Source organism: Dama dama, chromosome 20 (genome assembly GCF_033118175.1).
Source record: "Dama dama isolate Ldn47 chromosome 20, ASM3311817v1, whole genome shotgun sequence".
NCBI lineage: Eukaryota > Metazoa > Chordata > Mammalia > Artiodactyla > Cervidae > Dama > Dama dama.
In genome coordinates this window covers 32,252,603-32,280,453 of record NC_083700.1, presented here as the reverse complement: position 1 = coordinate 32,280,453, position 27,851 = coordinate 32,252,603, and the positions used below count along the sequence as shown (strand labels likewise).

Sequence of the window (27,851 nt, the reverse complement as noted above, 5' to 3'; positions counted from 1 at the left end):
CACTCCAGTACTCTTGTCTGGAAAATCCCATGGACAGAGGAGCCTGGTGGGCTGCAGTCATGAGGTCGCAAAGAGTCAGACACGACTGAGCAACTGAACTGAACTGAACTATGTGTCAGGTACTATGATACAATCTGCAAGTGAACAAAACAGACAAGGTCCTTATGTTCACAGAGACAGCCTCCTTCCAGGGGAAGACCATAACACTTAAGTGAATATATAAAAACATTGTAACTTCTGGCTCTTTCCAGGGAGAGAATAGAGATGGTGCAGTGCACGGTTGGGGAAGTGTGGTCAGAAAGGCCTCCCTGAGGAGGTAACATTTAAGCTAAGACCTGAAGGTAAAGAATCCAGCCACGCTACACACTTGGGGCAGAGCTACCAGGCAGAGGGAATAGACAGGACAGAGGCCCTGAGGTAGGAAGGGGCTTGGCCTGTTATGGGAACAATGAAAGGGCCAGCAGGACTGGCATGCAGGGCAGGTGGGGAGTTCTACAAAAGGAGACTGAGGCGGCAGGTGGGGGCCAGGCAGGGCCGACCATGCGGGGTCCAGGGGCCCCCCACAAGGAGCACGGGTTCCATTCCAAGTGCAAAGAGGAGCCATGGACAAGTTTCAAGCAGAACAACACGATTTCTCTTATGGTAATAAAAATAACAAAGAGTAAACCGCCTTCTGTTTATGTGAAAACTTATAATTTACAAAGCATGTTTACACATTTGACTCACATAAGCTCCACGAACCCCGTGAACTTGGAACCCCGATGACCACTGGACAGATGCAGGAGTCAAGGCTCAGGGGCATGAAGTGGGTTGCTCATGTTTGGGTACAGCTGGGAGCAAAACCCACACCTCCTGCTTTCTCGTCTTTTCACATCATCCCACTGTCTTAAAGGGGTCTATGAGCTCCAGAACTCAGCCCCTTAAGCTGTGAAGACACTTTGGGACAGTGCCAGCCCCTCTCAGAGCTCAGAGAAACTCTCCTAAGTACTTCACACCCTGGCAGCCACCTCCTGGGACCGGCTTGGCCTGGCTCCTGCTCAACCCCAGGCAAACAGGCCAGAGCCGTCTCCTCCAATCAATAAGATATGCTCAGCTGCAGTTAAGTGTTTAGCCTCTTCTTTACTGAGATCATTTAAAGGCCACGTTAGGTAAAGAACTGTGACGACTCCTTTGGCCAAAGCCAGAACCACTACCTCTCCCCACCTCTGTGCCCTCTGGGTGTCCGGAGCAGAAACAGCCTTAGGGTGACCTGGAATTGTTGCTGCTGAAATTGTGAGGCTCCAAGTCACTTGTCCTGAAGGACCCAGGTGTCCTGGGGTCCAGAAAGACTGTGGAAGGCGATGGGGAAGCCATTGCAGAACTGTGAAGTTCTCACCCCTAACCCTAAGGGCTTGGTCAAAGGTGTGCCATGGTTGACACATCCTTGGATGAATGGCCCCATTTAAGATTCTCAACACCCTTCTTCCTTCTTCTTCAGTGTCGAGGCCCTTTGTTCTGGCTCAAGCTGTCTCAGTCACACCACTGAGTGCTCCTTTGGGAGCACGGATGCTAGGTTTGCCTTCTCTGCCATGATGCTCAGGAGTGGCTTCCAGATAAGTGGTCCAGAGCCTGGCTCTGATAAGACTCACCTAGCTCCACCTGAAATCACAGTGTGACCTTGGGGGAATGTGACTATGGGCCTCAGTTTCCTTGTCTCAAAAATGAAGATAATAAGTAACCAAGGTCATAATTCTGTTGTGATGTATTTGTTGTTGTTTAGTTGCTGAGTCATGTCTGACTCTTTTGTGACCCCATGGACTGTAGCCTGGCAGGCTCCTCTGTCCATAGCATTTCCCAGGCAAGAATATTGGAGTAGGTTGCCAGTTCCTTCTCCAGGGGATCTTCCTGACCCAGGGATTGAACCCATGTCTCCTGCGTGGCAGGCAGATTCCTGACCATTGAGCCACCTGCGAAGCCCCATTGTGACGTGTACCGTTCTACAAACAATAAATAGATTCACTTTTACCTAGGCATTCTGAAAACTATGGTCTCTGTTGCTGATGAGCTGATTGTTCCAAGTTCTAACCATCCAAGTGATGAATAAATTTTTAGATAATATGATTGAAAGGTGGACATTGGGTACCTGACCATGGGTGAAAATGAGGCATGGTGGGAGTTTGTAAGAACAGTGTCAGGAAGGCTACATTTCAGTGATTGAGGTTGTGAAAAATGCTAAGGACAACAGGGAGGTTGTTTTCGCCACTGAAAGGAAAGTTACTCATCTGCTGGGCAGATGGTCTGCTGGAACAGACGATAGAAAGCTGACCAATGCAACTCCCATGTGCTTTTTGCCTTCTCCACGAAGGAGAACCTGCTTTATCTTGGGAAGGCAGGGACACATGTGGGGAAAAAAGTATCCAGAGCTTGAAGCAGGGGAGTGGAGAGCAGGCAAGTGGCCAGCTGTCTTCAGTGGATTCCCATCGCAGGCCCACCTGGATCCTACTGCAGGAGACAGGAGGAATGTGCAGATGGTGTTATAGAACCACTGCTCATGATGGCTGAGAAATCATGATGTCGCAGAGAAATCCCAGGAGTCTAAAGTATCAGTATCTTTAAAAAAGGGGAAAGAAGGTCTAAGGAACCACAGACCAGCAGGCTTGGCATCCATCGATTCTGTCAACCAATTCCTGGCAGAATTTGAGAGCGGATTATTAAGTGGACAGCTTGCGAGCATTTGGAAAATAAGCCTCATTGGTTCACTAAGCACACGTCTTGCCAGATGACCCTTATTTCCTGTTTTGAGAGGGTTAACCGGCTACAGACGGACTGCATCGTGACTGCAGCAAGGCATGTTCCTGCCCAGTTCTCTACACACTGGGCGAGCTGGAGGAACAGGGAGGGGACAGCAGCGTGGCTAGCAGGCACTGAGCAACCATGTCGAATCTTCTGGCCCTTCTCAAAGATGACCACCACCAACAACAAAAAAGACGACCAACAGTGGTCCCAGGACAGCGAAGAAAGTTCCTGGTTTTCATGTTAGAAGGGTGTCCTTCAGTGAGAGAGTACTAAGCAAATGAAATGAAGACGGGATCTAAATTCAGGTCTCCACTGGTGCATTCCAGAATTTTTTACTCATTTCAGGCCAGAAGGAGGCAGTGTGGCCTAATGATTGAGAAAGGAGACTGGCTTCAGATCTGGGGTTGAACCAGAGCCAAATGTTACTTACTAAATAGTTAAATGTCCTTGGGGAAGTTACGTAACCTGAACCTCTACCAATATAAATGGGTTTTATAAACCTAACTTACAAGGTTGTTGTGATAATTAATGAGATAATTCAGAAGAAGCCCTCGATGCTTTATCTGGGTAAATGTAAATTCTCTATGAATAGCCAGTGCGGAGGGCATCCAATATTTCGTCTGCTAATATCTTACTCACTCATAGGAACTGATCCCCTCCCCTCCCCATTATGACATAAACTCTGTCCAGAAGAGCAGGGTCTCAGAGGAGCTGCTATATTCTTACAAGCCTTCCCCAGTATCCCTGCTCCCACTGGGGAGCATTTTAGAGCATTTTCAACACCCCTAATAGAAACTTAGTACTCATCCTGTAGTGATCGTTCCACACTCCACCCTTCAGCCCTAGGCAACCACTAGTCTGCTCTTTGCCTCCATGGATTTCCTTATTTTGGACATGTGGTTACTATGTTTAGCAGTTGGAGGAATTGTACCATTTTACAACTCCACTACCATTAAATCAGTGTTCCAATTTCTCCATATCTTCACCAATACTTGTTACCCTTTATCTTTTGATTCTAGCTGCCTTAGTGCATGTGATGTGGTATCTCATGGTTTTTTCCTTTTTTACCCATTTTTTAAAATGGTAAAGTTAATTTACAATGAGGTATAGTTAAGGTATAGTTAATTTACAATGTTGTATTAGTTTCAGATGTATAGCAAAGTGATTCAATTATATGTGTGTGTATATATATATATGTATAATGTACATATTTCTTTTCAGATTCTTTTCTCATAGGATATTACAAGATATTGAATGTAGTTCTCTGTGTTATGCAGTAGGTCCTTGTTTTTTTAATCTATTTTATGCATAGTAGTATGTATATGTTAATCCCAAACTCCTAATTTGTCTTTTCCTCTTCACCCTCCACTGTCTCCTCTATTAACCATAAGTTTGCTTTCCGTGTCTGTGAGTCTATTTCTATTTTATTAATAAATTCTTTTGTATCATTTTTTTAGATTCCACATATAAATGGCATTATATGATATTTGTCTTTCTCTGTTTGACTTACTTTACTTCCTATGTTAATCCCTAGGTCCATCTGTGTTGCTGCCAATGATATTATTTCATTCATTTTTATGACTGAGTAATATTCCATTATATATACATATATATAATATTCCATTATATATAATATATATTTTATATGTATATAAATTATTATATTTATATATATTATTTATATATAAATATTATATATATAATTATATATAATATATAATAATGTATATAATGTATATAATATTCCATTATATATATATATATACACACACATATATATATACACATACACACACACCACATCTTCTTTACCTATTCATCTATCAATGAGTAATATTCTGTTATATATATATATATATATACACACACATATATATAATATTCCATTATATATAATATATATATTTATATATAAATTATTATATTTATATATAATTATTTATATATAAATATTATTTATATAAAATTATATATAATATATATAATAATGTATATAATATATATAATATTCCATTATATATATATATATATATATACACACACATACACACACACCACATCTTCTTTACCTATTCATCTATCAATGGACATTTAGGTTGCTTCCATGCCTTGGCTATTGTGAATAGTTCTGCTATGAACACTGGAGTGTGTGCATTCTTTGAATTAGCGTTTTCTCCAGATTTACGCCCAGGAGTGAAATTGCAGGATCACATGGTAACCCTCATTTTAGTTTCTCACTGTGAGTTTGATTTGCATTTATACTGTTGGCTAATGGTGTTAGTCGACTTTTTCCTTCCCCTGGATTTTTACCCTTGGGACCAGATCAATCTCTTTCAAAGAAGTTGAAACTCAACTTAAAAAGCTCTGGAGTTACTGGCTGCCATGCTTTCTGCCATGGGGAAAAGCCGGATTGTAGTTAGAAATGAAGCAGGCTGACAGTAGAAAGAGATGAGAGATGAAAAGGGAAATCTAGTGGAGGTCTGAGTTCCTGTTCTAATTCCTGGAGAGGATCAGCTTTACTTTTGCCTTTCCTGTGGTTAAGTTGTGCAAGCCTTCTTTTGATTCTGCACACCAACAAATTATTGCTTTTGTTTAACCCTCTTCCATTTGGATCCTGAGACAATGACAATGATGATGATGCTGGTGATGATGTGGCTATGAAAGTGAAAGTGAAAAGTCACTCAGTCGTGTCTGACTCTTTGTGACCCCCATGGACTGTACAGTCCACGGGATTTTCCAGGCCAGAAAACTGGAGTGGGTAAGCCAGCCCCTTCTCCAGGGGATCTTCCCAACCCAGGGATCGAACCCAGGTCTCCCGCATTGCGGGAGGATTCTTTACCAGCTGAGCCACTAGGGAAGCCCAAGAACACTGGAGTGGGTAGCCGATCCCTTCTCCAGTGACTCTTCCTGACCCAGGAATCGAACCAGGGTCTCCTGCATTGCAGGTGGATTCTTTACCAGCTGAGCTGCCAGGGTTGATTATTTTTAATCAAGCTCTTCAAATTTCTAAATGACAGCACTACTATAAATTGAGGCCTTTAGGAGTCAAAAGGATTTTTAGCAGATTGTAATCATGGGTGAAATCAACCAGATTAATTTCAACAAAGATAAATGACAACACCAGCATTTTGGTTCAAATAATCAATGACTTGTATAGCTGATGAGAGAGAGCAGCTTAAAAGCCATCCAAGTTAAAAATCACTGAGGGAACTGACTTTAACACAGTCACCAGTGTAACGTAGCGGCTCAGGACCTCACGCTGCCTTGAGCTGGATGGAAGGGACCAGAAAAAAGGAGTGGGTGCGCGCATTCTGCTCCTTGGTGCAGACCGCTTCTCCGCTGCTGTGTGCAGTTCTGGGCACTACGTATTCTATAGGGCATTGATTAACTGGGTCATGTCCAGAAAGGAGAGGGAGAGATGATGAAGTTTCTGGAATTCATAGGGGAAACAATCAAAGGAATGGGATCGTTTGGCTTAAAGAAGTAGGGATGGAGAATGGAAAGATGAAAGGGAACAGTGTACTGGGGCATATGTTAGGAACTTTGCCATCACTGGATCACACGAAAGCCCTGACAAGTAAGCTTAGCCCTCCTTAGAGATGAGAGGACAGTGAACTGTTCAAGGTCCTCAGGTAGTCACAGGCAAAACTGCCTGGGGTAAAACCCAGGTTGGTCTGTTTACATTGTCCTGCTCTGTCTGTGAGATCCTGCTTCTCCAGGGGAGTGGATGAGGCTGTGCGAGGGAGAGGGTGGTGGTGGGAGAGGCTCTGAGGAGTCAGCTGGAGCCTACCCCCTTCTCAGCCATCTCTGCTCCCTCAGAGGCAGCAGTATAGCATAGCAGTTAAAAGTGTGGACTCTGAGCAGCAGACTATCTGGGGCAAGTCCTGGTTCTATCACTTGTGAGCTGGGTGAATTTTGTGCAAATTACTTTATCTTGTTTCCTGGGACTGATAATATAATAGTACCTACTTCACAGGGCTGTTGCAAGGGATTAGATGAGTTACCATTTGTAAAAGGCTCGATTCTGGCACATATTAAGAACTTTATAAACATTTATTAAATAAACCCTGGGTCCAGGCCACTGTGGTTTCTAGACTGAACTTCTTTGAAATCCCCTTAACCAGACACCTCACTTACACTTTGTTCTCCTTTAATTCGCAAAGAACCATTGTCTTAAAATGCAGATCCAAGCATGTCATTCCCTTGCTCAAATCACTTCAATAAATGTTGATCGAATGTGTGAGTTAATGAAGAAAACATTCCTTGCAATATGGTTGCAAAGATGAAATTCCTGTTACTTAGTAAACACTCATTAGGTAACAGCTATTAGGACTGTGATGATCGTGATGGGCAGTGCCCCTTGTCCTGCCTGCAGACCCTCCTGGGGCCCCTTGGGCAGGGACACTGATGTGCTGGAACTAACAGTGATTCTCTAAGTCCTTATGGCCACGATGGCCTATTTTCTCCGTGGAATTTCGAGGAAGGAAAGGGTGAAGAAAGAAAAAAACAGAAAATGTCGTGGCCTAGAAAAAATTTTTCTAAGCCATAGCCTTATTTTCTTTCTGTCTTTCAGGCAAATAAGGACTCCCCTCCTCCACCCCCCACTGTGGCTCTGAGGGTGGAGAAAAACAAGGGACAAGAAAAGCCTCTCCTGGAGGTGACACACCAGATACAGGGGGCTGTGGTGCTCACCCCAGACTTAGGACCCTCACACAGCCCTGGCCAGGGTGGAGCCAGCGGTCTGCCGCTGACCTGGTGGGGTTCTGGGCTCGCTGCTTCCCCCCCAGCACATCCTCGGTAATCCTCAGTGATGTCTGGGCTGTGGCAAGAGCAGGAAAGCTTACCCTCCTAATATGGAAGGCTAATTAATTTGTATTAGGGCTTAGGGATAATTAAACTTTTTATCTGAACTTAAGCTGCACAAACCACCCGCCTTGTACAATTAATTGCTGCCTTCATTTCCTCCTCCAGGAGCTGAGAGATAAGTGCAAGCCAAGCTCCCCTGTCTGATTCTGCCTTCTTCTCTGGTAGGGGCAAGGCTGTGCATCTTGTGGGGAGTCTGTTCTTTCCTGGAGGCCAGGCCACGGCCCATCCCGGCTGCGGGGAGCTCAGTCGAGGAGGCGCATCCTTGATGAGTTTCTGCCGGGAGGAAGTGTCCACCTCACAGCGACACCCACTGGTACCCCTACCTCCTCCACTGGGATGACCCTGAACTTGGCTTCTGCCTCTCTTCACCTGTGCTGGGTGCAGATGGGGGATGAGAGCTGCCCTGGGGGCTGGAGTCAGGCTGAGGACAGGGCATAGAGCAGTGTGAGCTCCAGGCACTCACACCCCGGGGCTGCCTCCCTGTCTGGAGGTGGAGGACACTGGTCGGCCACCCTGGAGGACACTGATGCCACAGCCTGGCTGATCAGCTCGCCTTTTGACAAACATCTGGTCAGCCTCCTTTCAAGTCCAAATCCCTGCCTGTGGAGCGGCACAGCTGTAACTTTTTTATTTGGCTCTTAAATCATGTCAGGTCCTGCAAATCCATGATCTCATTTGTTCCTCCCAGCAGCCCTAAGCAACAGATGCAACATCACTCTCATTTTACAGATGAGGAAACTGAGGCACGGAGTGATGAAGTAATATGATGGTAGTGATGTAGCCAGCGGCTTCCCGGATGGTGCTAGTGGTAAAGAATCTGCCTGGCGATGCAGAAGACCTAAGAGGTGCAGGTTCAATCCCTGGGTTGGGAAGATCCTCTGGAGGAAGGCATGGCAACCCACTCCAGTATTCTTGCCTAGAGAATCCCATGGACAGAGGAGCCTGGTGGGCTAGTCCATAGGGTTGCAAAGAATTGGACGTGACTGAAGCAACATAAAACACACAGTGGTAAAGAACCCGCCTGCCAAGGCAGGAGACGTAAGAGACCTGGGTGCCATCCCTGGGTTGGGAGGATCCCCTGGAGGAAGGCATGGCAACCCCACTCCAGTATTCTTGCCTGGAGAGTCCCATGGACAGAGGAGCCTGGTGGACTACAGTCCATGGGGTCGAAGAGTCGGACACGACTGGAGTGACTTAGCATGCCCGTACGCATTTAGCAGAACCGGGACATGGATCGAGCCTCTAAGATTTCAAAGTCCCCCTCCCACCCCCACCCCGCCCCCGACCACTACAGGTTACTACAGCCCAAAGTCACGGTCCCTGAGGAGTCAACATGGCAGCCAGCAGTCCAGTTGGAGAGTAAGGGCGGGACTTTGGAGGTGACCAGATCCAGGGTAGCGGCCTAACCATACCATGCCCTGTGCTGCCGATTCTCGAGGAGGGGGACTTGGGAAATGAAATGAAAGCCCCATATTACTCCTCCTTCCTACCGCATGTCCCTCCTCCCCGAGAATAAAACCACCACCTCTCTGACTATGACCCTACAACTCAGCACTCTCCTGAGCCCCAGCAGCAAGCCCAGAGCCAAAAGGATGGGCTGGCATTTTGGAACCTTGAGGTTCCTCTGTAGACGTCGGGCAAGTGGGGTAGGGGTGTGGACGCAGAGAGGAGAGCTGAGGCTTGGAGCAGCGGAATTCAGTAATAGTTTAGTTTTACTTAGCATCAATATATGCCATTCGATCTTCATAACAACCTTATGAGATATAATTAGAATCCTTTTTGAGATGAGGAAACCGGAGCTCAGAGAGATTAAGTTAACATGCTGCGAGGATCATCAGCCAATCCAAACCAGTATTCCAAATCGGGTTGGTCTGACTACAGAGCACTCTCTTCCTTACTATGCCTATTGCAGGAGGAGAGAGAGAAGTCAAAGGACTTGGCTAGCCCACATGAGAAAATAACTTCAAGAAAATGGAGACACTTCCAAGGTGGTGTGAGCCCAGAAGCCTGCTGGGACACTCTCAGGTGCTGCGGGAGGTATTTCTGGGCTCTGCCAGCAAAGAATCCCAGGAAAGGGGGACGGATGACCTCTCCAGGTCTTGCTTGTTTGGTCTGCCCTGCAGGCTCCTGACCAGTAAGGAGGCTGTGGTGATAACCTCCTCGTCTTAGCACCTCAACAGCAATTGCCCTGGGGTGACAAAGTTTGTTCCTCTAAATCAGCCTTCTCAAACTTCAGTGTGCATTGGAATTGCCTACAAGGCTTGTTAAAACATAGACCGCTAGGTCTCAGCCTCACACTTCTGATCCTGTAGATGTAGAATAAGACCTGAGAATCTGTGTTCTAAGCAAGCTGCTAAGTGACACTCATGCTGGTGATCCAGGACCACGCTTAGAGAATCACTGCTCTAAACCATCCTCTGTCCGGAGATCACAGACCTGTCAGAACTAGAAAGTGGTGGCAGAACCAGACTCAGATCAGTCACTGCACCTTTACACCTTCCTTTAAATCTCCGATTCATGGGGTCGCAAAGAGTCGGACATGACTGAGCGACTGAACTCAACTGAACTGAATAAACCTCTCAAGATGGCTGCTTTTGCCGTTGGCGTAAGTGTCCTCTGAGCACAGGGCCATCTCTCTCTGCATCCCTGGTGCCCGGCATGTTGTGTGATGCACAGTAGGGACTCAACACGTAAGAGTGCTTACGAGATAAAACAACCCCTCTGGTGTGTATTCCATGAACTATCGGGGACTCCCGGACTTACTCCTTCTGGAATCAGATTGCAAGCTCCAGGAGGGTGGAGGCTGCTCCCTCAGTACCTGTAAGCATGCCTAGCACATGGTGAGCACTCAGATATTTATTGAATGGGCGGATGGGCTATGAACAGATTAGTAATGGAACCTCAGCAGACCAGACCACCAGGGAGCCCTTTGGCTGCAAAATATCTAAATCCTGGATAAAATACACTTTTGATGCCTTGCTGAGTTCACTTGAAGCAGGGGAAATGTATTTTACCCCCAGTAGAAAGGACCAAAACAAAAGGGAAAATCACAACTGGGAGGAGGGTGCAGTAACAGAGGGAGGAACACTGATGCTCTGAGGACGTGTGCCAAAAAGAACCTGGTGATCAGTGACCCGTCACTGGGAAACTGAACCTTGGGCCAATGACAGAAAGGAACTCAGAGTGTTCAAGTGAAACCAGCTCTGCACGTGGGCTGAAGTGCCCCCAAAATGGTAGTACTAGCTGGCTTATGGGCAAACCAGATTTAAATCCTGTCCTGGGAAGTCTTCTTTAATCCAGGCCTTTGGGATTCCTACAGATTAAGATCATGTAAATGTGAGTTTGCTTTAAAAAAATCATAAGGAAGCAAACAACCATGAGTGAGAGTCAAAAGAGGAAAAACCCCCATAGATTTAGCCCCCTTCCTCCCACCCCCAAAACTTCAGATACTGGAATTGATAGATGCAGAAGAGTTACACATGGAAATGACTTCTTTTCAAAATAAAGGATGGAATCACAAAGATGAACTACAATAGAACACTATCAGAAATGACAGATATGAAAAAGAACCAAATGGAGCTTTGAGAAGTGAAAAAGTGAAATGCTAAAATTAACTATGTCTGAACACAGTGCCTTAATCCAACTGGTTATCCCTGATGGGCTCAACTTCTGGAGTAGACATCCTCTCCTCAAGCTTATCCTCAAGGACTTTCATATTGTCACTCAGTCAAAAGGCCCTCGTACCCGAGTCCATGCCTGTCATGACCATTAGGAGGACAGCAAAGACCAAGGAGAGGCCTGCAGCAGCCTTGTCACCAAAAGAGGCGATCGCTGTGATCTATCATGGTGCTGAGTGAGGCTTGGTTCCTGTAGAGACACAGTCTCTTTTGCTCACACAGCCCCCAGGAAAGACACCCTAACTCAGATGAGAATATATAGGATAAGCAGACAGCAAACTAGTGTTATCACCAGATGGGAATGGTGCCAGCCACCTTTGTATAAAAACCAGGGAAGGAGATGTAATCACATTCACTATAGGTCTCCTGTCAGTGGGAAAATATTCAAATGAAAATTGGAATTTGATTATTTCTTGTGGCATTTCCTAAATCCCCAGTCAGTGGTTCCCTGAACTGTGAATGGGCTTGCTCTGAGCGTGTGCTGCAAGGGCATTTATTCTTTGGAAGGAAGAAGCTGAGGGCTGAGACCCCACCCCACCCTAACTGGACCCAGGCCTGGGACGAGCCTTGTCAGACTTAGAGGGGGCCCATGCCCTGACTCGGGGTGCCTGTGGGCCAGGAGTCATGTCAGCATGGCCAAAGTTCCAGTCCCAATCTTGACAGGCATGCTGTCCTGGAAATTAGGTCTTGCTCATCCATCCTCCCTGGTCTCAGTGCCCCAGAGACTTGTCCCCGTTTACCCCCTCTGCACCCTTGGGAGCAGAGGTTGATAAGAAAGAGAGGTACATGCATCTGGTCAAACCACGGTGCTCCCTCAGAGACCCTGTCCCACAGGCTCGTGCCATCTGCTTCTCTTTCTCCACATGGCCATCCAACAGCCCTTCTCCCTGGGGCAGTTTCTCCGCCTTCTGCCACCCTGGACTGGCAAGCGCTTCTCCCCCACAGAGGGGAGCCCTAGCACAATAAACCTTTGGTTGGCACCGGGGTGGGCTAGTATGGCAGAAAGTCGGGCTGACTTTGGGAGAAAGGGGGGTCACAGAGTACAGGAGAGGTGGGGGGTGTGGCTGAGTCAGATTCCAGCTGGCCCTCCTAAAGAGGGTAAGCGCTCAGGTCAAAGTCCACAGAGGTGATGACATGCCAGGATACAGAAGCTATGGTGGGTACGTGGTGAAGCAGACAAATTATTTTTGGGGGGGCTGCACCAGGCAGTAGGTGGGAATCTTAGTTCCCCGACCAGGGTCTGAACCTGTGCCCCCTGCAGTGGAAGCATGGAGTCCTAACCACTGGACCACCAGGGAAGTCCCAAAGCAGACAAATGCTCGAGCACAGAGTATCTTTGGTTGTGCAGAACTTCTCTAAAGGTCCAGTCTTTTTTGGTTTGTTTTTTGGTTTTTTGGCCATACAGGACAGCATACGGGATCTTGTTTTCCCTGACCAGGGATGGAACCCGCGTCCCCTGCAGTGGAAACGCAGACTTAACCACTGGACTAGGGAAGTCCCTGAAGGCCCAGTCTCGTCTCTGCCAGCACACCTTTGATTCTTTCCCCTGCAGCTCCATCTGGCATGGTGGCAGGGGTAGTGACCTGGGAGGATTAGGGACTGCAGGATTGAGAGAAATTTAAGCCCCAGGCCAGGTCAGATTGAGGTGCTGAGTGATTTAGCCACTTGACCCTGTATAACCATCACCGGGCTTCCCTACTCATCACAGCACTCTGCCCTCAGTGACCCACTGGGTAAATCCATTCTATTTCAACTGCCCTTCCCAAGTCTTACCTGGCCCTCCTCCCCTCTACCCTGTACTGTCTAATAGCAACTTCTTTCATCTTGGGTATTCTCCCTTCCCCTTTTCACCCATTCTCATGCTCTAAAGACCAGGAGACATTCTCTCCCATTAAGCTTCATCTGAACCACACATCTTTCTACTTGTTAGAGGGGAAACTCCATGAGAGCAGGCCTGGCAGCATGCTGGACACACACGGTGTCTCACCAACCTGACATCACCATCTTGAAGACAGGGTTTTCCTTCCGTGTTACCACAGTACTTCGGCCTAGTGGACTCACGGTGGATGGTTCAAAGGTACTTTCGGGGGTCGTGGACTAAATTCAGTCATCATTTCTAGGGCAACTTTCACCTTGAACCTGTGCATGTTGTGTGTGTTAGCCACTCCGTCATGTCCAACTTTTTACGACCCCATGGACAGTAGTCCTCCAGGCTCCCCTGTCCACCACGGGATTCTCCAGACAAGAATACTGGAGTGGGTAGCCATTTCCTCTTCCAGGGGATCTTCTGACCCAGGGATCGAACGCAGGTCTCCTTCATTGCAGGCAGATTCTTTACCATCTGAGTCAAATTCAGTCATCATTTCTAAGGCAACTTTCCCCTTGAGCCTGTACCAGAACTAAATTCTTGGGTCCTCAAGACACCTCATCTGAGGCGCTTGAAATCCTGCTCTATGGCTTGAGGCTAATTTACATTTCCACTGAGCTATAGAAACCCCAGAAGCTTTCTTCCACATCTTACATACTGCCAGCTCCAGACTCAGAGCTTCTGGGTTTGGTTCAGTTCGGTGCATTCACTGAGCTTTGATCACCCGCCTTGAAGTATGTGTTTTGTTTTGGAAGGTGGAAATGAGCCACAGGCTGGACTCTGCCTCATCTGATGGCACCCCCTCACCCTCCTGCCGCCCCGGAAACCCGACTGGGGAAGGGAATGGTGAGGAGGCGGCCCGCACGGCCCTCAGCAAGTGCCTGGCCTGTGACACCTGCCTGGAGGGGAGCCTGGCCCCTCTGGACTCAATCTCTGGTCTCTGGGTCTCTGAGCCTTTGCCTGTCTTTCTCTCTCTCTCTGTCTTACCCTCATGTCTATGAGAGGCTTCTGGTGTGTGACACCCTTGAACAGCATCCCCTTTTGCTCTCTGCCCTAACCCCCATGTCCCCATATAAGCTGGGGACAGCAGAGGCTTCACCTGCCTGGGCCACCTCTGCTCCTTCAGTGTATAGTGAGCACAGTGGCTGCCAGGGAGTAGGGTTCCTGACACATTTTATGAAGAAATGGCCGTTTAGCTGATTCTCTTTCAGTCTCTGCTTCTTTCGGATCCTCGTGTCCAAGCCGTTCCAACCAGGCTTTTCCGGGCTGAGATCTGCTAGCATCAGTCACGATAGTTTTGAAATGATTAGAGGTGGTACTCAGGGCGGCTGGTGGGGTGTGTGTGTAAAATAGCATTTCCCACATACAACCAGACCCCAAATTGACATATCACTTCCCCCTCACCTCTTCAGAGAACTATTCTGACATTCGCCAGCACACATACACTCACACCAGGTCAGAGATGGAAGAAACCTTAAAAACCATCTGTTTCACGCATACTGAAATATTTATGGGTGAAATGACACATATCTGGAAAGTGCTTTAAAATACTCCAGGAAAAAAGACCGAATGAGGAGAAGAAAAATAGAGCCAGGTAGGTAGCGGCATGAAGTTTCATTTACCATGCTCTCCTTTGCCTAAATGCTTCAAATGATCCATAATAAAAAGCTGGGGGGTGGGGGGTGGGGGGGACAAATAATTTAAAAGAACCGTCTACTCCAAACCCCTCATTTTCAGAGTTATCTGAAGCCACTGCTCATTTTTCACCTATGACAACCAGTCCTGCAAATCCCTTGTTGTTTATTTAATTTTGTTTCTTTTGTGTGAGGCTCCTGCTGCCAACCAAATTCTTGTTCCTTGAGGGCAGGACTATTTAGCTATTTTATATCCTCCTATGGAGCTTCCCTGATGATTCAGTTGGTAAAGAATTTGCATGCAATGCAGAAGACCAGGGTTTGATCCCTAGGTTGGGAAGATGCCCTGGAGAAGGAAATGGCAACCCACTCCAGTAATCTTGCCTGGAGAATCCCATGGACAGAGGAGGCTGGTGAGCTACAGTCCATGGGGTTGCAAAGAATCAGATACAACTAAGCAACTGAATCACCACCACCATGGAGCTGAAGGGCTGGAGCATATAGGAAAGCATTCAATAAACAGCCTTTGGAGGGAGCTGCCTGGCCCTTGACTGTGGACCAAGACCTTCTTTCCCATCCCCATGTCCATGGCATTTCACTCCTCCACCCTCACCCATCCCAGCTACTCTCTGGCTTTTGCCAAGGTTATAGGTGATGCTCTGATCAAGGGCGCCCCCGTTTCCTAGTTAATCAGAGCCTTCCTTCTGCACAGACAGCCCGCTCTTCTTGTCAATATCTAATTCAGTTAAATCTGAATGGAGGAAGGCAGGTGGGCTTGGGTTTGCTACAGGGCTGGCAGGACCCATCTCCCAGGCTCCTCCCAAATCCCCACATGACCACACACATTACACTGTAATGGAGCCCCTGTACTCTGGACCCTCCTTTATAACATTTCTACCCTCTCTCCTTCAACTAACCCCCAGAGCTGTGGGCCCCCTGTTGCTGTGGTGTGCTGGGAAGGGAACATGTCAGGTCAGTCCCATGGCTCTGCCTGGCCTCCATGACACTGTCAGCCCCTGCGGGAGACACAACGGCTGCTCCAAGGGAAGGTGATGTAATGTAACTCATTCTAATGTGTGGACGCTTAGCGTGTGCTAGGCACTGGTCTAAGTAATTTTCCAAGTCTTTGTCTATTTAATTCTCCCAACAACCCCAGGAGACAGGGTCTATGGTTATCCCCATTTTGCAGATTAGGAAACTAAGGCTCAGAGAGGTTGAGAAATAATCTCCAAATCAAACAGGTAATAATCAATAGAGCTAGTGTTTGAGCCCAGGCCATCCGCCTCCAGAGCCTGTACTCTTGACCACAACCTCTCAGCGAGGGAGGAAGGCTGGGCCCAGAAGTTCAGGCCCAGGTGTCCAGGCTTCTCAGCTACCTCCCTGTGCTCCTTCCCCAGCCTTGGTCCCTCCAGGGCCCCATGCACAGCTGCTGGCGGGTAAGCTTGCTGCAGAGGACGGTGTATCCAACTGAGGGCAGAGGGCTTCTTGGCTACAAAGCAGAACTGGCATGAGGAGAGGGTGGCCTAAGCTGACAGGCAGGGCTTATTTATATGCTTTTTCTTCATCAAAGGGTCCCTTTAAAGATGACTCAATCGACTATTAATCTTGGTGAAACATCAACCCCAACAGGGAGAAAAACAGTTGGAAAATCTGCAAAAGGAGAAGGCTTGCGTTGCAGCCTTAGTCCACTGGTGAGGTGACACCTGGGGACACTGCAGGAACACGTCTTCCAGGGCCATGACCTGGGCGCGCACCCAGTACGAGGCTCAGTTCCCCCCACCCCTTCCCCGTCTACCCTCACCGGCTCCCAGCTGGTAGGACCCCACTGAGCCCCGTCACAGCCAGAGGACACACACCTGTGTGTGTTCATGAGCCTCCTGTGTGCATGGCATGAAAATCAAATTTAGTGCCAAGTGCAAAAAGAAAGTCCTGGAGGGGCATAAATCTCTCCCCTCTCACCCCCAGCCTGGTTTGGCAGAGACCCGAAACTTTAGGGAAGAAGCAGCCTTGACTTGAGAGCAAGGTCAGAGTTAGGAGGGCAGGGATGTGGAGGGCTCGAGCCTGCTGTTGGCTTGGCTTGGGGAAAGTGACTGGAGAAAATTCCCTTGTGCTGCAGAGAGGCAGCAACTGACTTGTGGGGGAGGGAAAGTAATTACAGAAGGTGTTTATGTTTTCATAAACTCAGAGATCCCGGACCAAGGTGTTCTGGAGAGGCTGCTGGGTGACTTCCTGGTGGCATGAAGAGGACAAGGAGGGCAGGACCAGAAGAGCGAGGAGTGGGAGTGAGCAAGCGCCGTGTAGGTCCTGTCTGGTCAGGCAGAGCCTGAAAGCCCTGAACTGGCCTAGCTCCCGGGTCCTTCCACGAGCAGCAGTCTTGGGGCTCATCTGCTTCAGCGGGGGTTCCCAGCTGCTGGGACACTCACCTGCTCTCGGTACATTCCAGCTCCAGAGGGGAGCACCTGTGTCCCCTGGAGCAGGGCCACGCGAGGGGGCACATCTCTCTCAACAGGGACTCCTGCTCCAGCAGAGGGCACCTGCTCAGCCCGGCTCACCCTTTCCATCTGAGGACTTTAAAAAACTTTTTTATTTATGTATTTTTTGGCTGTGCCGGGTCTTTGTTGCTGTGCGCAGGTTTTCTCTAGTTGTGGCGAGTGGGGGATGCTCCTTGCAGTGGCTTACTGCAGTGCGTGGGCTCTGGAGCGCAGACTCAGTGGTTGTGGGGCATGGGCTTAATTGCTTCAAGGCAAGTGAGATCTTCCCTGACCAGGTGTGTCCCCTGCATTGACAGGCAGATTCTTAACCTCTGGACCACCAGGGAAGTCCTGAGAGTTTTTCTTTTGACACTGAAGGCCTGCTTTGCCGCTACCTCTGCTTATGACACTCACTGCCCAGGTCTCCCAGTTTCCTCTGACTTCTTGCATGTGCCTTTCACAGACACTTCAGATAGCTTTCCTGCTCCTCTTTCCGTTCCTAAGCATGGTAGGGTGGGAAAACTATGGGCTCTGGACTTGGGACAGTCTTGATTCAACCCTCGCATCCTCCACTTGGGGACCACTGACTTGGGCAAAGTTTCTAACCCTCACTTTCTCATCTATAAAATGGGAATGTTCATATCTACTTACCTCACTGAATCACTGTAAGGACAAGTGAGATAAGGACATCTACTTGTAGTAATGGAAAGCTACTTGATTTGAATAAACCCTTTTGCTGAGGACAAATAAAAAGCTGGATGAAATGCAACAAACATTTTCTTAGGATCACCGAAGAGGTAAAAATGTGACGAGGAATCATTGGGCCACAGTCTCTGATGAAGTGAGAGTTCAGACAGGTATGGTCCAGCACACCCTTGCTTTTGAAAAATAAATTAATCTAGAAGCAACAGTGACACAAAGGAGCTCCAGATTTTGCAGTCCCCACCCCATCCCCAACATGGGAGGCATGAATAAATACTCTCTACCTCTCTCAGAGGTGGGATCCTGAGGGGCTTCACTCTCAAGGTAAAAATGAATTGGAAGTAAACATTCTTTCTTATGGATGTGCAGCCTTGAATTTGGGCTAAGGAATTCAGAGGAAGGTGGTCCCGGACTGGTAGCATTCCCGGGTATCCAGCAGAAGCCTGAGATACCTCCTGCCTTTCATGGGAGCAACAGGGAGAGAGATGCCTTGAATAAACCCACCCTCATCTAGGTTACCTCAGACTCCTGGCCTCCAGGATATAAGCACACCCGGGCCAGCGGCCTGTCTCACCCTCAACAGGCTGTGACCTGAGGGAGCAGGACCGGAAAGGCTCTGGGAGAGAAAGAGAAGAGAGAGCTTTGGGGACTTGGCTGTGTTGGGTCTGAGGGAAGTTGGTGCAGGAGCCACGCAGGGGCCTGCAGGTGGGAGGCCTGGGAGGTGCCTTGGGCAAGTGCTGAGGAGAAATGTGCTTTGATTAGTAAAGAGCCCAAGGGGACTATAGCATCCCATGCCCTGGGCTCACTCTTCTGTTTCAACAGCAGAAAATTATTTTCCTAGAGTTAGAAAAAACTGTGTCACTCTTCCTCTGGTGTGCGTGTGTTTTGCATGCACATGCTCTGACCTACTCATTTGCTCAAGGGTTCTCCAAGAATGAGGGCCCATGTCTCAGTTAAAACAATATTGCTACAGTAATCAAGACAGAATGGTACTGGCACAAAAACAGAAATATAAATCAATGGGATGGGATAGAAAGCCCAGAGAAAAATCCATGCAAGTGGCCACCTAAAAATATACAATGGAGAAAAGACAGGCTTTTCAATAGGCGGTGCTGGGAAAACTGCTACATGTCAAAGAATGAAATTAGAACACTCTCTAACACCATATACAAAAATAAACACAAAGACCTAAATGTAAGACTGGACACTATAAAACTTTTAGAGGAAAACATAGTCAGAACACTCTTTGACATAAATCACAGCAAGATCTTTTTTGATCCACCTCCCAGAGTCATGAAAATAAAAACAAAAATAAACAAATGGGACCTAATTAAATTTAAAAGCTTTTGCACAGCAAAGGAAACCATAAACAAGATGAAAAGACAACCCCCAGAATGGGAGAAAATATTTGCAAAGGAAGCAACTGACAAGGGATTAATCTCCAAAATATACAAACAGCTCAATATCAAAAAAAACAAACAACCCAATCAAAAAATAGGCAGAAGACCTAAATGGATATTTCTCCAAGGAAGACGTACAGATGGCCAAGAGGGACATGAAAGATGTTCAACATCATTAACTATTATTGAGAAATGCAAATCAAAACTATAATGAGGGAGGGATCACCTCATACTGGTCAGATGGCTATGATAAAAAATCTGCAAACAATAAATGCTGAAGAGAGTGTGGAGAAAGGGGGACCTTCCTACGCTGTTGATCAAAATATGAATTGGCCCAGCCACAATGGATAATAGTATGAAGGTTCCTTAAAAAACTAAAAATAGAACTACCATATGACCCAGCAATCCCACTGGAAAATCATATTCTCCCAAAAAAGACACTGGACCCCAATGTTCATTGCAGCACTACTTGCAATAGCCAGGATATAGAAGCAAACTCAATGTCCATTAATGAATGGATAAAGAAGATATGATACATACTATACAATGGAATATTACTTAGCCACTAAAGGAATGAAATTGGGTCATTTGTAGAGATGTAATGGACTTAGAGATGTAATTGACTTACTTCTCTGAAGTAAGTCAGAGAAAAACAAATATCGTATATTAACGCATATATGTGGAATTTTAAAAAATGATACAGATGAACCTATTTGCAAAGCAGGAATAGAGACACAGACATAGAGATCAAATATATGGATACCAAAACGGGAAAGGGGACGTGGGATGAACTGGGAGATTGGGATTACATGCAAACACTGCTATGCACGGAACAGACAACTAGTGAGACCCTGCCGTACAGTGTGGGGAACTCCCCTCGATGCTCCGTGGGGACCTGGGTGGGAAATCCCATCTAGGGAGGGGTTATATGTGTACACATGGCTGACTTGCAGCAGAAACTAGCATAACGTTGTAAAGGGACTATCCCCCAACAAGCAAAACCCCCAAAACAATGATGATCGATGGTCTTCGTGTGTCAGGCACTGGGCTGAGTGCTGGGAACACAAAGACGATCACGACAAGGCCCCCACCCTGTACTTGGGTTGTTCGTGGGCTCTGGGGAGATGCAGGCACTCGAGGGTGCGCTGCCGGGCGCGGCCTGCTTTCAGGGTCTCTGTATTCACTGATTGGTATCTGGTCTAGCCAAAATGCTTTCCCGAGCACCTCCTGGGTTCCAAAGGCAGCACCGGAAATTTCAAGCAAGAAGCCACTTCCTGGTCCAGCATTACCCAGTGTGGACAGGATATTACTGAGATCGAAGATGGATGAGCTGCTCTGGTTCTTGTCTGCCTTTCTGCCCCTGATCATGGAGCAGGAGATAACTGGGAGGTCAGCACAGGAGGGGCCTCCTGAATTGATCTGTGGCTCTGTCTTGAATAAACAGGGTGAGTGGTATGTCTTTTGTTTCCTCCTCTAGCTTTTATTTCCCTCTTCTGATTTAGGGCTAGGTTGGGTGCCTGGACTCAGTGACTGTCTCTTCCTGTTCTCTGTCCAGAATGGACTTCACCTTGCTGAGGGAGAGCAGGCCCCTCATGCTGAGACCAAACACCTTGAAAGGAAGCAGTTCCCGTTGCCCTGAGACCCGTGGGGCAGAAAAAGGAAACTGTGCTCTGGGGCTCCATCCACCCACTTTGCCCGAAGGCTGTATCCAATCATCCACTTCAGGCACAGGCTGCCACACCCTGAATTTCTCTCCTAGCATCTTTCCTGGCTGCAGAGAAGGCAGGTGTCTGAGAACTGTCCCTTCTCTTCTCCATAATGATCTACAGCCAATTAGCTGTACCCATGAAGGTGGAGAATGCCTCCTTCTATCCCCAGAGCTAACAGCAAATCCAATGTTTCCTGCAGACATCTCTGTGAAGGGCGAGGTTGGGGTAACCCCCCAGGACCCTGTGAGCTGGTTTGCAGCTGTCAGCCCAAGGCTTTAATAACAGAAAAGACAAAGGAACACTCCACTGAGTGACTTAAAATAAGAGTAAAACTTGGCCATATCTTTTCCAGACCGTGTCTGGTTTTTTTTTGTGTGTGTGTGTGTATGTGTACAAAGAACAGGGGCTCTCCCTGGGGTATAACAAATTGGGAACTTTGCTGTGAAGGGCTGTGGCAGCTGGAAGAGCAGGCAAGCTAATGACGGGGCTAAAATAATTGGTCTCAGTCTCTGCTCTCCCTCCAGCCTGCACCTATGTGGGCCTCAGGCAGGGTGACACACACCTTCCCAACACCACAATCAATAGTCAATTTAAACAGAGTTTATCTGTAGAAAACTGTCGGGGAAGGGGAGAGGGCGTCTGGACAGCACGCTGCATGGGGGAGGGGTCCTGGCTCTCCCTGCCCTGAATTTCAGCAGGTTGTCTTCCTGTCTCTGCTTTACCTTTCCTCCTTTGCTCAGTAAGCTTGGTGACCCGTGTGCTATTTGTACACAGGAGAAAAAGAGGATTCACGCTCGTGGAGTGGGACAGCAGTGTGCTGCATTCCAGGCCATGTGTTTTATATACGTTGTTCCATTGGCAGCATTACGGTGAGGGTCAAAAGGAGATGTCAAGGAACTTGGACAAAACCAGGTAACCCTATACAAATGCAGAAGCCAATGTACTTTCACTGTTGGCTGCCTTGACCCAGACAGCTCTGACTGTACCTGGGATATAGAAGGTGCTCAGGAAACAGGCTAAAGATGCCTGGGTTATCTGGGTGGTGTCTGTCCTAATCTGGGTACTGGGTTCAGCTAAGGCGGAATGGATGAGTGATGGGAGACAGAAGGGTGGAAGGGTGAGCAGATCCACAGGGTCTGGGCATGTGTTTCTTTCCGTGGGCAAAGGACATCATGGAACTCCCAAGTCAAATGCACTCTTAGGACCATCCCCTTTGGGGAATCGATGTTCTGTGCCTCTGTCCACTCCATTAGCTCCAAGCAGTCAGTTTTGGCTGCAAAGGACTAAGGCTTGATTGTTTTCAGAAATCATTCGGCTCCATTAAGGTATGACTAAAGTTTCTATTTTAAACTTCCCCTGGAGAGATGTTAATCACCAGGAAGAGGTGAGTAACTGGCATTTTTCCTTGAGTCTGGGGTCTAGAGAATTTAGAGATGTCTCTTTACCTTTTCCCCACCTACCTGTTCCCAGGCCCAGCACAGTGATTCCAAGGGACCGGGAGGCAGTTGGTGCAGAGTGGGGATGAAGAACAGGCAGGAATCGCTCTGGCTGTTACCTGCGGTGTCACATGGGCCAGTCTCTCTGAGGTTTGGTCTTCTCATCTGACAACTGGGGACAATGTTAATTCCTGGGCAGGGTGATATTCCTGCGGTGCTGATGCCCGCTAAATGCTCCCTGAGCAGTAGCTGTGCTGGCTAGGGAGGGCAGGGTGGGAAGAGGACGTCAGGACTGGCTCTCTGCCTCTGCTGGTACCACTGGGGGAGCCGGTTTTCACACCGCAGGGTCAGCTACTACGTTGGTTTTGTCCCTGTGCCACACTCTGCAACAGGCATTCTGGAAAATGCAGACATGCCAGTGGGGTCCCTGGGCGCCCACGACTGTCCGCATGGAGCAGTCAGGGCCTAAGTGCTGAGGGTCCGGGTTAAGGAGCTTTCCTCGAAGGTGAGCTGGGGTAGGATCCTTGCGTGAAATAGGCAAGGTATTAAAAATAAGGGCAGTGCACACTTATTGAGTGCTTACTGTATGCTAGCACTGTGGCAGCACTTTCTTCCCTTGGCCGTTTTACATCTTGATCTGCCCGAGGGCACAGTGAAGTAGGTTCTCTTACCCCCACTTCACAGATGGTGACACCAGGACTCATGTGTTTAACAGCTTCACTGAGGTCACCCAGTTCATAAGCAGTAGACCTGGGCCTCAAACCCAGTTCTGCTTCACACCAGCATCTGAACCAAAGCCCCACACATCGGCTGCCAGGTACGGGCTGGCAGGAGGCGAGCCTCATTCCCTGGGGAACACACGCCTGCACGCCCACCCTTTGGATTTCTTTTGCTCGGCCCCTGGGGCATTCAGACAGGTGCTCTCCCAGCATCCGCTGCCCTCAGCCCCCACCAGGAGAGGGCCTGCGGCCTAGAATCGGGGAAGCAGGAACAGCGGGTTCAGCTTCCCAGGTGAAGAAGAGGGGAGGAGGGGCAGGTGAATAACCTCAGGCTCCTGGGAATCTGGCTAGAGAAGAGCAGGGGGGCGCAGCTGAAGGCCCAGCAGGTGGGAGTGCCCTCTTCATGAAGCAGGTATGGGGGAGAGGTCACGCAGGGTCCCAGGGTGCCCCCAGATCACCCTCTGAACCCTAGAGAGGATGAGAAGCCAGCAGTTTCAGTGCCAGCCTTATCAGACCACAGTCCCTCAAATTAATGCACAATCCAATTTATTTTCCCTCTGGGAAATTACGTATTTTTAAAAAATACATGAAGAGTCGGAAAGGAGCCATGGTAACGAGGAGGCTGAGCATCAGAGATGAGGCCATGCCTTTTCTCCTGCAGCTGAGGCACCTGATCTTCCAGGTCAGTACCTCTGCCTACGCCGTCCTCACATCATGGCATAATGCAGAGCGCGAATATTTGTCCAGGCCACTGGGGTTAGCAGGGGCTGCTGCCTGTAGCCAGGGTGAGCATCCTGAGACTCCAGCGAGGGCAGAGGGGCCCATGCCTTGCACACCTGTGCCAGGTGAGGGGGCTCTGCTTTGGGCAACTCCCCTAGCCAAGTGCTGCTCTATAGCTGAGTCAAAGGGTGCAGATGGGTTCAGCAGACACAGATGAGTACTTGCTAGGATTAACCCACAAGAATCCTGTGGCAACTGGGATTTCTCTCCCATTTTACAGATGAGGAAACTGAGGCCCAGAAGCATTCAGTGACTTGCTCAAGGTAACAATAACCATATTCAGTGAGTGCGTATGCTTTTGTCACGCTCCATGCCGAATGCATTGTACATATCATCTCCCTCTGTTGAGGGCCCCTACCCTACCTGCATGCTGTGAGTTGTCTGAGTGTTTACAGAATTTGCTGAATACACCAGCCTCTCATCAGAGGAGGAGTACTGATGATGTACTGGGCCCAGGGGTAAGTCTCCAATAGAGAGGTAAACAAAGGAAGAGGGCCTGCCCTTGGGGAGCCCACTATCTGAGACAGATCTGTAACATCTGACATGAAAAGGCTTCATTCATATATGTCTCACGCCAGGCATTGTCTGGACACTAGGCAGAGAAAGATGTAGCAGTGTCATCGTGCCCATCCTAGGGATGTGCTGACTAGTGGATGAGTCCAAATATCACCTGATCGATTACTCTGCAGCAAGGTAAGCTTCAAAACAGAGGCCCCACAGACCGAAGTGGGGACTGGAGGAGGTGACCCCTACATTTTCTGGGGAAACCTGGGAGAGCATTGCAGATTCCACAGTGATAAGAGAAAACAACATTTATTGGGCCTCCACTATTTGAACATCCATGGGAATAAGACATGTGTGTGTCTTAAGGACAAGAACTGGGTCTGCCGATGGAGCCCTGAGTTCTGCATACCATGGGTGTTGCGTGAGGGATTAGCGAATGATGAGTAATTTAGGTGCTTCTGTCATCTTCTTATTTTCTTATCTCTCACTAATCTGGCTTTACCAAATGCTCAGAGAAGAGAACTTATTACGAGAGAAACCCCTATTGCTGGGATGAAGGTCTGCTTTGGGAGCTGGGAGGTTATTGCCAGAGAATGGATGCTAACATTCAGGCCCTGTTTCCTCCAATGTCCTACTGGTGGAGGGGACCCAGACCCAGCTGCCAAGATGCTGGCTGAATTTCCCTTCATAGTTATCTACCTCTGTAGCCCTTGGCTTTGCTGTCTAAGCCATGTACATATTTATCTTCTCTGCCTAAGTCCCTCGGATGTGTCTGCTTAGCCATATGAGGAAGGCCCAATGCCCTAGTATTTGACCAAATAGTGGAAGACCTGACTATATTTGTACCCTGACTCATGTGGTGGTGCCTTTATTCCAGGAACACAAAGCAGTGGGCAGACTTTTGGTCAGTTTAACTTTCTCCTGCTTCTGAGAGGAGCAGTCAATTTTCTCTCTTTGGCAAAAGGGACAGCTTAGGCCCAAGGATGTATCTGAACCCTTCAGACCTTGGTGGCAGAACAGGGCCAGAGTCTGAGGGGGTGGGGTTCCAGACTGCTTTCGGGGAAATGATCCTGCCGGCAGCATGCCGGCTCCAGCTCTCTGTGAGCCAAGCTGCCCTTCAGACCAGCCCCTTGGCCTCTTGGCCAGTTTCGGGAATCTGATAGCACAGTGATGCTCCCTCTCTTCCCTCCTTTCCCTTCTTCTTCCCTCCCCTTCCTTCCTCTTCTTTTTTGGTCTGTCATTTTGACCAGTTCATAAGTCCCACTCTTTAGAGATGTCTGGCAGAAGCTGAGAAGAAATTTCTGGGCTCTCCCAGATATTCACATACAGAAAAGCCTTCCTCCTTGGAATCCTGCCCAGCCCCTCCTGCTACTGCCAGCAGCCCCTCCCAGGACCTGGGGAGAAAGTGAGGGAAAACAAGGCAGGCTGGGGTTACAATGGGAATAAAAGCAGCTCACCTTCCTGAGCTTCTCATGAATGATTTCCCTTAATCCTCATGACTGTCTAGGAGGCAGTTGTTATCAGACTCCCATTCTATAGATGAGGAAGTTGAGACAGTTTAAATGACTTGCCTCAGCCCCATAGCTCAATACAATGATGCCAGGATGTTAACCCCAGAGGCTGTACTTGGCCATTGCTGTCTCCTTGGGAAGGGGGCAAGTCCCGAGAATACCTTCTGATGACATCTCCAGCTGTCGGCTGGCCATGCTGACGCTGGGGAGGGTTTCCCACATGCCCTCCTGCTAGTGGCCTCACCCCTCTCTCGTGGGCATATGTGTCTCATTCATGAAACATGTCAGGTTGAAAAGGGCCACCCCAAGACCTGCCCTGCCCTCAAGAATTTGAGGGAGGTAAGGATGATTAGAGTGGAATTAACTCAGATCCTATTGTTTCTTCCAACAAAGCCCAATATGTGCTTATATAGAGGTTCATCCATTCATTCCACACAGATATTTTCAGAGCCTGAAGAGTGACTTGGTTTTTTGCTAGGGACTGCAGGACAGAGAAGAGGCTGCCATGGTGCTCTAGGGTGTTGTCACCTCATGGGTCTCCCCCAACATCCAAACATATCCATCAGGTTTTACACCCAAACCTGAGGAAAAACAAGGGGAAGTCTGGGTAGAAGGGCCTCTGTTGTACCTTCATTGGTTTATGTACTAGTCTCCATAGTTCTTTGTCATAAGTATTATTAACCCCATTTTACAGATGAGACAACAAAGACTTAAAGTAAAAGGCCAAGTAACTGGTACCAACTCATATAATTATCCACTTGGTGACACTGAACTGCAGCCTGCAAGATTCCAAAGCTTACAAAAGCTCTTCCAAAGCTTTTTACCTCCCTATCACCCACAGAAGATGAAAATAACCACACATCACAACTACATGCAGTCACACCTACAAACATACAAATGGAAGCATCTGGTCTCAGAGATGTTTGTACAGCCTGCAAAGTCACACACACACACACACACACACACATGCACACACAGCACGTTCCTCATGTCCACACACACAGTTCATGCACAAATAAACATTTCCCCCCCTAACTTTGGAACTGTGAACACTCCAACTAGTCAATAAGCACATGGAAAAGAATCCAGCTTCATTATACACTAAAAAATGTGAATTAAGGCAGCAAGGAAATACTATCATTTTAGCCCATTGAATCAGCAAAAATTAGGAAAAAATGAGAAAATAGTGTCAATGAGGATGCATTGAAATGGGCACTTTCATATATTGCCCGTTGGTATACTCTTTTGGAAAGTGACTTGGCAGCATCCATCAAGAGATGTAAAAGTGTCCAGGACCATTGGTCCAGTAATTTCATCTGAGTGTCATTCAGAGGTAAATGTATAAAAATGTTCAACTCAGCATTGTTCATAATAGCACAAACTTGATACTGACCCAATGGCTTATACTAGGGGATTGGCCATTGAGCTAGGCAAAGGGAACAAGGGAAGCTATACATAAAAAAACAGAAATGTGAAGAGTGGTTGGGTTTGAGCGACCAGAAGTCACAGTTACTTTTTTCCTCCTACCTTATCCACCTTCTTTCTTCTCAGGCAGAGAGGTGGAGGGTCTCCAGCAGCTGAACGGCTGAGGGAGAAACAACCCAATGTTTTAGCGGGGAGGGGTTTTCACCCTTCTTGGGCCTCTTCTGTTTTTCTACTAATTTATCAAATATGCAATGGCCAGGCTTTCATATCCCTTAGAGACTGGGCTAAAACCCAAGGGGAACAGCACTGCTGTTCTCCAAATTTTCTGGATGCAGGTGAGAATGTGCATGGCCCCCCTAAGCTTGCCTTCTGGCC

At 48.0% G+C, this 27,851-nt stretch overlaps 1 protein-coding gene across 3 annotated transcripts in view; it reads right to left on the bottom strand.

Annotated features, from left to right (window-relative positions):
• Positions 1-27,851, bottom strand: part of KCND3 (potassium voltage-gated channel subfamily D member 3) — a 211,422-nt gene that overhangs the window by 12,506 nt on the left and 171,065 nt on the right. The window lies entirely within an intron of this gene.